The sequence below is a fragment of the Eleutherodactylus coqui genome, chromosome 7, assembly GCF_035609145.1.
Source record: "Eleutherodactylus coqui strain aEleCoq1 chromosome 7, aEleCoq1.hap1, whole genome shotgun sequence".
Classification (NCBI taxonomy): Eukaryota; Metazoa; Chordata; class Amphibia; order Anura; family Eleutherodactylidae; genus Eleutherodactylus; species Eleutherodactylus coqui.
This window is the reverse complement of record NC_089843.1, coordinates 29,890,407-29,900,326: the sequence shown is the minus strand read 5'-3', so window position 1 is coordinate 29,900,326 and position 9,920 is coordinate 29,890,407.

The following is a 9,920-nucleotide window of genomic DNA, read 5'->3' as shown; positions in this document are numbered from 1 at the left end:
CCGCAGAAAAATTGGCCGTTCAGCGCGATGACATGTTGTTTCTGGAGGAGGACTAGCAGAAGGGGGACTAATGTGAGAGACAGATTGGCAAAGATGAATGCGCTGTTTTCCCTGTGATAGAGAAGAGTGCTTTTATCAGTGGTTGCAGTGAAAAGAATCTTTAGGTTCCGCTGCTCTCCGCCATTGGAGAAGAGAAGTCTGGCAAAATCCAGGCTTTGTTCATCTTTGAGTGTAAGCATGTCGGCACTGGCAGTTGACAGGCGGGTACACTTGTCCGTGATGAATCCCCCAGCTGCACTAAACACCCTCTCTGACAAGACGCTAGCGGCAGGGCAAGCCAGCACCTCCAGGGCATACAGCGCAAGTTCGTGCCATGTGTCCAGCTTTGACACCCAATAGTTGTATGGAGCAGAGGCATCACGGAGGACGGTGGTACGATCGGCAACGTACTCCCTCACCATCTTTTTACAGTGCTCCCTCCGACTCAGCCTTGACTTGGAGTGGTCATGCAGTCTTGCTTGGGAGCCATAAAGCTGGCAAAGGCCTTGGACAGTGTTCCCTTGCCTGCGCTGAACATGCTGCTTGATCTCTGCACCTCCCCTGCTACTTGGCCCTCGGAACTGCGCCTTCTGCCGCTAGCGCTGTCAGATGGGGAGTTTACCATCAGTTTGTCCACCAGGGCCCTGTGGTATTGCATCACTCTCGAACCCCTTTTCTCTTCGGGAAAGAGAGTGGAAAGGTTCTCCTTATACCGCGAGGCAAGAAGGGTGTACACCCAGTAATCCGTAGTGGCCAGAATGCGTCTAACGTGAGGGTGACGAGAAAGGCAGCCTAACATGAAGTCAGCCATGTGTGCCAGGGTACCAGTACACAACACTTCGCTGTCCTCACTAGGAATATCACTTCAGGATCCTCCTCCTCCTCCTTGTCCACAAGTCATACACGCTGAACAGATGGGAGGCAAGCAGCATGGGTACCCTCTACAGTGGGCCCAGCTGTCACTTCCCCCTCCTCCTCCCCCTCCTCCAAAATGCACTGAGATATAGACATTAGGGTGCTCTGACTATCAAGCGACATACTCTCTTCCCCTGTCTCCTGTTCCGACCGCAAAGCGTCAGCCTTTATGCCTTTCAGCAAACTTCTCAGCAGGCATAGCAGAGGAATGGTAACGCTAATGATTGCAGCATCGCTGCTCACCATCTGGGTAGACTCCTCAAAGCTTCCAAGGACCTGGCAGATATCTGACTTCCAGGACCACTCCTCGGTAAAGAATTGAGGAGGCTGACTCCCACTACGCCGCCCATGTTGGAGTTGGTATTCCACTATTGCTCTACACTGCTCTACAGCCTGGCCAACATGTGCAGCGAAGAATTCCAGCGTGTGGGCACGTCACACAGCAGTCGTTGCTCTGGCAGATTAAACCGATGTTGCAGGGTTCTCAGGGTGAGAGTGTCCGTGGTGGACTTGCGGAAATGTGCGCAGATGCGACGCACCTTGCCGAGCAGGTCAGACAAGTGCGGGTAGTTTTTCAGAAACCGCTGAACCACCAAAATGAAGACGTGTGCCAGGCATGGCACGTGTGTGAGGCTGCCGAGCTGCAGAGCCGCCACTAGGTTACGGCCATTGTCACACACGACCATGCCCGGTTGGAGGCTCAGCGGCGAAAGCCAGAGGTCGGTCTGCTCTGTCAGACCCTGCAAAAGTTCGGGAGCCATGTGCCTTTTGTCACAGAGGCTGAGGAGTTTCAGCACGGCCTGCTGACGCTTGCCCACTGCTGTGCTGCCGCGCCCCCCCCCCCCCCCCCCCCGACTGCTGGCGATGTGCTGCTCAGATTTCTTAATTGAGAGGTAGAGGTTGTGTAGGAGGAGGAGGAGGGGGAGGGTTTAGAGGAGGTGGCATAGACCGCCACAGATACCAGAACTGAGGAAGGACCTGCTATTTTGGGTGTGGGTAGGACGTGAGTGGTCCCAGGCTCTGACTTGGTCCCAGCCTCCACCAAATTCACCCAATGTGCCATCAGGGAGATATAGTGCCCTGTGTGCTAGTACTTGTCCACGTGTCCGTGATTACGTGGACCTTCCCAGTAACCGCGTTGGTGAGGGCACGAATGATGTTGCGGGGGACGGGCTGGTGTAGAACTGGGACGCGCATCGGGAAAAATAGAGAGGCGACTGGGACTGAGTAGCGTGGGACCGTTGCCGCCATCATGTTTTTGAAAGCCTTTTTTGTTTTTGAAAGGCGTATTTGCGCTTTCGCTCCAACGCTTGAGCTAGCGACAGCTGAATGCTGCGCTGAGAGACATTGCTGGATGGGGTCGAGGACAGCGGAGGTGAGGGTGTCGGTGCAGGCCGGGAGGTGCTCGTGCATGTGTCCTGAGAGGGGGGTTGGATCTGAGTGGCAGGTTGGGGCGCAGGGGAAGAGGCAGTGGTGCGACGCAGAGGTGGTGAACGGCCTTCGTCCCACCTTGTGGGGTGCTTGGCCATCATATGCCTGCGCATGCTGGTGGTGGTGAGGCTGGTGGCTCCCCGGCTGATCTTGGCGCGACACAGGTTGCACACCACTGTTCGTCGGTCATCCGCGCTCTCACTGAAAAGCATCCACACCTTTGAACACCTAGGCCTCTGCACGGTGGCTTGGCGCGAGGGGCTGCTTTGGAAAACAGTTGGGGGATTTTGCGCTCTTGCCCTGCCTCTACCCCTGGCCACCCCACTGCCTCTTTCAACCTGTCCTGCTGCTGCACTTGCCTCCCCCTCTGAAGACCTGTCCTCAGTTGGCTTAGAAAACCAGGTGGGATCTGTCACCTGATCATCCAGCTACTTTTCCTCCGAAGCCTCTCAGTGCTCCTCCCTCGGACTTACTGCCCTTACTACTACCTCACCGATAGATAACTGTGTCTCATCATCATCGTCCTCCTCACCCACTGAAAGCTCTTGAGACAGTTGCCGGAAGTCCCCAGCCTCATCACCTGGACCCCGGGAACTTTCCAAAGGTTGGGCATGGGTCAAGACAAACTCCTCAGGTGAGAGAGGAACCATTTTTTCCCAACCAAGGCAGGGACCCGAGAACTGTTCCTGGGAGTCTGCCTGCTCATCAGAATGTGTCATTTTCATGGAGTGAGGAGGCTGGGAGGAAGGAAGAGCAGCAACGAGAGGATTCAGAGTTGCAACAGTGCACAGCGTAGAAGACTAGCTAGTTGATACATTGCTGGATGCATTTTCTGCCATCCACGACAGGACCGGCTGTGATTCACCTGGACCAGGAACTCGGCTTGTGCCCACACCCTCACTTGGACCTCTGTGTCCTCGCTCGAGTCCATGTCCTCGAGCCCTACCCCTACCCCTCAGCATGGTGGATTACGAATAGAGCAGACACAGAGCGGTGTAAATAATTATGGAAATATTGGCGTACAGTTTGAGGCTGACAGCAGTATTATAACGCAAACTGCAGGCAGAAAAATATTATGCGGAAGGCTGCAAACAGGCCTAGCTGTGCAATAGTGATGCACTACAACTCCTACCAGATACCCTGTAAAATGCAGACGGTCAGAGGTAGCCCTAAGAAGGACCGTTGGGGTTCTTGTAGACAGGATCCTACACTACCACTGTCCCTGTCTCAGCACCACTTTCCCTATACTCTGTATTATAGGCTGCAGACTGAGAACGCTATAGCTGTAATTGCCCGCACAGCCAGAGATGAAAAAAAAAAAAATTGGTGCAAAACTGCTCCCAGCAGCCACAACAGTAATGCACACGGTCAGATGTGGCCCTAAGAAGGACCGTTGGGGTTCTTGAGGACAGGATCCTACACTAACACTATCCCTGAATTAGCAGCAGCACTTTCCCTATGCTCTCCCAGTGTGTGTCTGAGGCACTACATACTTCACCAAATTTAAATGGGCTGTAACTTTATTTTAATTAAATTTTGGTTAAAAAGATGTGTCTTGTACTGAGGCCAATCTATACAACAATTGCATCCCTCTATGCGTTTCTTCAGCCTAAAAAACTCTTTTAGGTTGGTTCATCAGGATAAATAAGGCCATACAGGGATATGGGGTGATTGTTCCACGTAGATGATGTAGCCAAGACGATATGTAGTTAGATAGCTATGGTGTAGTTTATAGCTCTAATGCTGACTGCCATTTTCTAAGACCTCTCTAAACAGAAGTGCATTCCTCATCCGTTTTAGCTAAGACTTTTATCTAAATCGCTCAGATGATGGCTAAGTCTCGCTGTTATACTGTAGAACACGCATAGTAAGCTCACGGTAAGACGCCCCAGGTCATACTGTCAGGGGTGCCATACTAGTCTTAGAGCTATAAACTACACTATAGTTATCTAACTACTTATCGTCTTGGCTACATCATCTACGTGGAACAATCACCCCGGTTCCCTGTATGGCCTTATTTATCCTGATGAAGAAGCCTAATGGCGTTTTTAAGGCTGAGGAAACGCATCGATAGACACAATTGTTGTATTGATTGGCCTCAGTACAAGACGCATCTTTTTAACCAAAATTTAATTAAAATAAAGTCACAGCCCAGTTAAATTGAGTGTAGTATGAATATAAAGAAGCCCAGTGATCTTAAATCCATCAATGTGATTAACCTCTAGTACCTAAGCTATACTGCAGTAATATCTGTACAAATACTATGAAATCCCCCCCCCCCCTCTCTGCGTTTGCAATTCTCCTAGATCCCTGCAATTGGTCTAATATGCATGGAAGTGCAATTAAATCCTTGCAGAAGGTTGAGCGACACATAAGATATTAACCGGGATCGGATTGATACCGTTACCCGCTATTCACTATCCAAATAAGGCACATCCAACACTTTATATATAAGTGTTGGTAGAAATAAGAGAATAAATCAGACCATTATCTTATACCTGTTATTGTCTGTTATGACAAACGATTCTAGTCGGGTACATCGGTAAAAGGGAAAGATAAGATATTAGCGAAAGAATAACAACAAATAGAGACATGTTTCACTGTCGGGAACCACAAAAATACTAAAATATAACTTTTATTGATTTAGATAAAAAAGAGAAAGAGAAAAAAACAATATTGTGCGATATAAGGTGATAGGATAAGGCTATGCTCAGATGATAATGAAGAAGAAGTCTCTTTTATTTTAATAATCCCAGATAATCCCTTAGAGAGAGGGATCTATATCACCTCTTCTAATCTCCGTATGACATTTAGTGATTGGAATTTATTGTTCCCTGCATTCCCCTCATTCTACCTTCTATATATCTTTCAAGGGTGTCAGCACATTCCCCTGTCAGAGGTTCTGTATTCTCACCCACAGAGAAAGGGAGTGGTAACAGGGACCTATGATTATTCCAATCACAATGGAGATTATTGACCAGAATCCTATATCCCTGCAGTGAATAGGATTCTGTATTTATATAGATATATATTGGGATACTGGGGTAATATCTCAGGCTTAGTACAATAGAGATATCATCACAATCAATGGAATGCAGATACCAGGGAGCAGCCGCTCATGTGTATCTGCAAACCTGAGAGAGATAAGTGCGTGTCCCAAGTATAGATGATATGTAATACTTCAGGATAGGTACTCATATAGTGAATGATGCAAGGTATGTCCCATACATTAGGGAATAACCTATTGCAGGATTCTTATCGTCTACCTATATGTAAGTAGATAAGAAAATATTAGAGAACTTCTTGGTAGTCAATAGACGGATATGAAAAGATCTGGGATAAGACTACAGATCAGAGATATTCGTCTAAGCTGTGACTAGTGATCAATTAGCTATAGGTGTAAATAGCTGATGTTAGATTGCTGTTAGGAGACACTTAAATTTTTGTGTCTAATAGTGTTATTCCTAGTGGACTGATCTGGCATGAAGCCAAACATTGATATCAGTCAACTAGGTAGTCACTCTTTTTGTCAGGTTACTAATAAGAGACACTAAGATTATTTGTCCCAGCGATGATATGTCTAAGTGATAGCTTAGGCACTTTAGCCAAGTTAGAATGTCTATCACATTAGTTAGAAATAGTTTCCATCTACGCGTTTCTGCTGTCAGTTAACAACTGGCAGCGTCATCAGGATGGATTCTATCCTAGCAGCATAGTTTGTTAAGCCACAGAGCGCTGTGGCTGATAATTGATCTGAACAGCACAGTGGCTGTTAAATAAATGAGCATAGATGGTAACTCAGCTCTCAGCAGAGGTTTATATTGCCCTAGGCACGCCTCCCAGGCAAGGGGATTGGCTATTATGCCTCCAATAAGCTGTCAGGATCGCTACACACCTCTGGCCGAAATCTCGCGATATTACGCGAGTTCTGCGCATGCGCAATGGGGCCCGAACGTCAGGACGCCAACCACTTGCCAACCAAGCGGCAAAGAAGCGTCCGGCCGCACGGGAGCGTTGCATAGCTATGGCAACCCGGCAGCGCAGAAGGAGGAGGTGACGGCAGAGCGGGGCACAGTGCCACTACCTCTTGCAGGTGGGCGATTAGAGAGTAGTATACATGGAGGTGTATCAATCATAGTGGTGGCCAGTATCTCCTATACAAAGGTGAGTATTAGAATAAGCTGATATAAATATGCCATTCATAGAGGGGTCATAATACTCAAGACAGGCAGCTGTTTTAATTTTTGCATTATTATTCATAACCAGGGGAGATCTATAGTTATAAGCATATTTTAATAATATGCAGTGTTCAAGTTTTATGCAACCTGAGACATGGGGTCCTATTATATTTATTTATAGTCCCAAGATCTATCTGTTTACTTGATATAGAATTAAGCAGAAATAGCTCCAGCATATAGAGGATTCACCTGTGCTATATATGTTTTATGTTTGTCTGTATTATTTCAGTTGTGGTCTTCACTAGTGTCCAAAAGTTTTAAATCTGATTATTAAAAGCTACATTTTAGATACAATAATCACCTCATCCAAGGAATATACATTTTACTCCCCACGCCACAAAACTTTCTCGCAGATAGATCTGTTTTTGGTCAATAGATGGACCCTTCCCCTAATTCAAGCATCCGTTATCGGTACAACTAACTGGTCAGATCATTCACTCATTCCATTGGAAATTAAATTAGGCTTTCCCCATCACAATACAAGAATTTGGCGTAATGATGTCAGTTTACTTCAATCCCCTAACGACCGAAAGATAATCTCCGACGCTTTAAAAGAATATTTTAACCTGAATGCAGACCCAATAATAGGGAACAGTACCTTATGGAATGCGCATAGAGCAGTAATTAGGTGAATCATGATAAAAAAAACAGGGTCCAAAACAGGAAAAACAAGAAGCAACGTATGGTAGAACTTCTTGACGAAATAAAACAATTTGAACAAAATTTACAATGCCCTCCTGGAACTGATCTTACAGAAGATTTAATGTCACTTTGACGCAAGCTGAGAGAGATTCTGCTAGAAGGCTACGAAAAAAATTCTGTATATTGGAAAGCTAATTTCTAGTCAAACATGGACAAACCTTCTAAATTAATGTCAAACATTACCAAATCAAAAAGGGTGAAAGCTAGAATCCCATACTTGTTTAAAACAAATGACCCTCTAACCAAGGTTTCCCATCCTCATCAGATAGCAGAGGAATTTAGGGCCTATTATGCCAAACTATATAATTTAAAAGACGATCCCTCGGTTCCCCAAACCAGTTCTGATATTATTGGTACATTTCTGGAGAAAATGTCCCTCCCTACTTTAAGTAACAAAGCTCAAGAATTAGACAAACCTATCTCTTTATCAGAAATAACAAAAACTATTGGCAAATTGAACATTTTTAAATCACCAGGGCCAGATGGGTTCTCAAACAAGTACTATAAGATATTTGCTCCAATACTTACACCATATCTAATGAGGGTTTTTAATGACGCAATGTTAAAAGGATCCTTGCCTGCAGAAATGTTGCAAGCAACTATTGCCACAATTCTTAAACCAGGTAAACACCCTACCACACCATCTAACTTTAGACTAATATCTCTCCTCAATTCAGACAGCAAAATCTACGCCAAAATTCTTGCCGAAAGACTCTTAAAAGTCTTGCCAGAGGTGATTCATAAGGATCAAGTAGGTTTCACTAGGGAGAGGCAAGCAGCAGATGGCACGAGGACAATGCTAAACATGATGGCAATGCTGGGGTCGAATCGGGCGCCTTCTCTCCTCCTTGCCCTGGATGCAAAGAAGGCGTTCGGTAGACTACACTGGGAATTTGCGTTTGCAACCCTTAAAAAATTTGGAACGGGAAACAGGTTTTTACAAGCTGTCCGCGTCCTGTATTCTTCACCGTCTGCTAAGGTATTAGTAGATGGCACTCTATCTTCACCATTTATAATTACGAACGGGACACGGCAGGGATGCCCTCTTTCTCCCCTGTTGTTCATTATGATGATGGAACCCTTAATTAATAAGAATCACTCCTGAGATTCGGGGAGTTCCTCTGGAGTTCAGACAACACAAAACTGGACTCTTCGCGGATGATGTTCTCCTGTCTTTGACTGATCCCTTAAACTCTTTGAGAAAATTAGCAGTAAATATAGAGATGTTCAGCGAAGCTTCCTATTATAAACTAAATGTAGATAAATCGCAAATACTAGCTATCAACATAGACGAACAATTAAAGCTAGACATTCGGAGTAAGTTTCCGTTTCAATGGCAATCTGAAATCCCATAAAACTATGTTACCCATTATCCGAGATTGTCTCAATTAATCTGGGCCCTTTATTTTCTGCTATTCAAAAAGAGGTGCAAAGATTGGGGAAAATGGAACACTCCTGGATGGGGAAGATAGTGCTCTGCAAGATGTTAATATTGCCAAAAATCCTGTACTTCTTCCGTGCCCTTTCTTACCCAACTCCACAAGAGACAATAGCAGAATTTCAAATACTACTGAACTATATTTGGAATAATAAGAGCCATAGGGTGGCAACACAGATCCTATACCAACACCATAGACAGGGGGGATTGGGTGTCCTAAATTTGCACTTATACTATCGAGCAACTATTTTTAGTCAGACTGGGGCCTGGCTGAAGGATTTGGAGGTGCCGTCATGGAGTCTTATGGAAAAGTAATTAAACAAAAATAGACCACTGGGTTCCCTTTTGGGGGCATGCATGATCCGACCCTTATACCCGAATTGTCCACCTTTGGTGGGTGTGGAGGAGGGGTCCCCGCCTATGCTCGCCACATTACAGGCCTGGAACCACTATGATTATAAGTTTAAAAGTTCCCAGAGAAACGTAACCCTTGGATTTCCACTAGAGATCCTTACATATTTTATTCAAGACTTGAACATTAGCGGCTGGAAAAGAAAAGGAATTAAGCCTATATCAGATGTTCTGGAGGGAGAGGAAATATTAGCCTTTGACATACTTAGGGAACATTTTGGTCTGGGAGGATCTGACTTTTATATATACTATCAAATTCAATCTTTCCTAAAAAGGAATTGGACGGGATCTCTTAGTTTCCCTGAGAGACTGGGGTCCCTCTTCACAGCGCATAGAGCTTTTCAGGGCTTTAAAACTAGGAAATTTTACAATGACTTATCAGTAGATATGGGTGTCACGAAGAGAATCCATTTAATAAATTGGGAGTCGGATTTTAAGATTAAAGAACTTCTAGATACCGTGGCAGACCATTATTAATACGAAAAAATACACGTTAAATTAAATAATTCCATGTATCGTTTTAATTTTATCTGGAAATCTTGGCGATAGTTTTGGTTATTAGTTAATCACAATTAGGATCTACTATAAAGTTAATTAATAGTATATGCAATTGCAATCTAAAAGAAGATATATAATTCAGATTAACGCTAATCTACAAGTCACTGCATACATGTCATTTATATGTTATATCTTAATGCTTGTTTTATGTTTCCATATCTGTAAAAATGGAAAATATTATGAGAGAA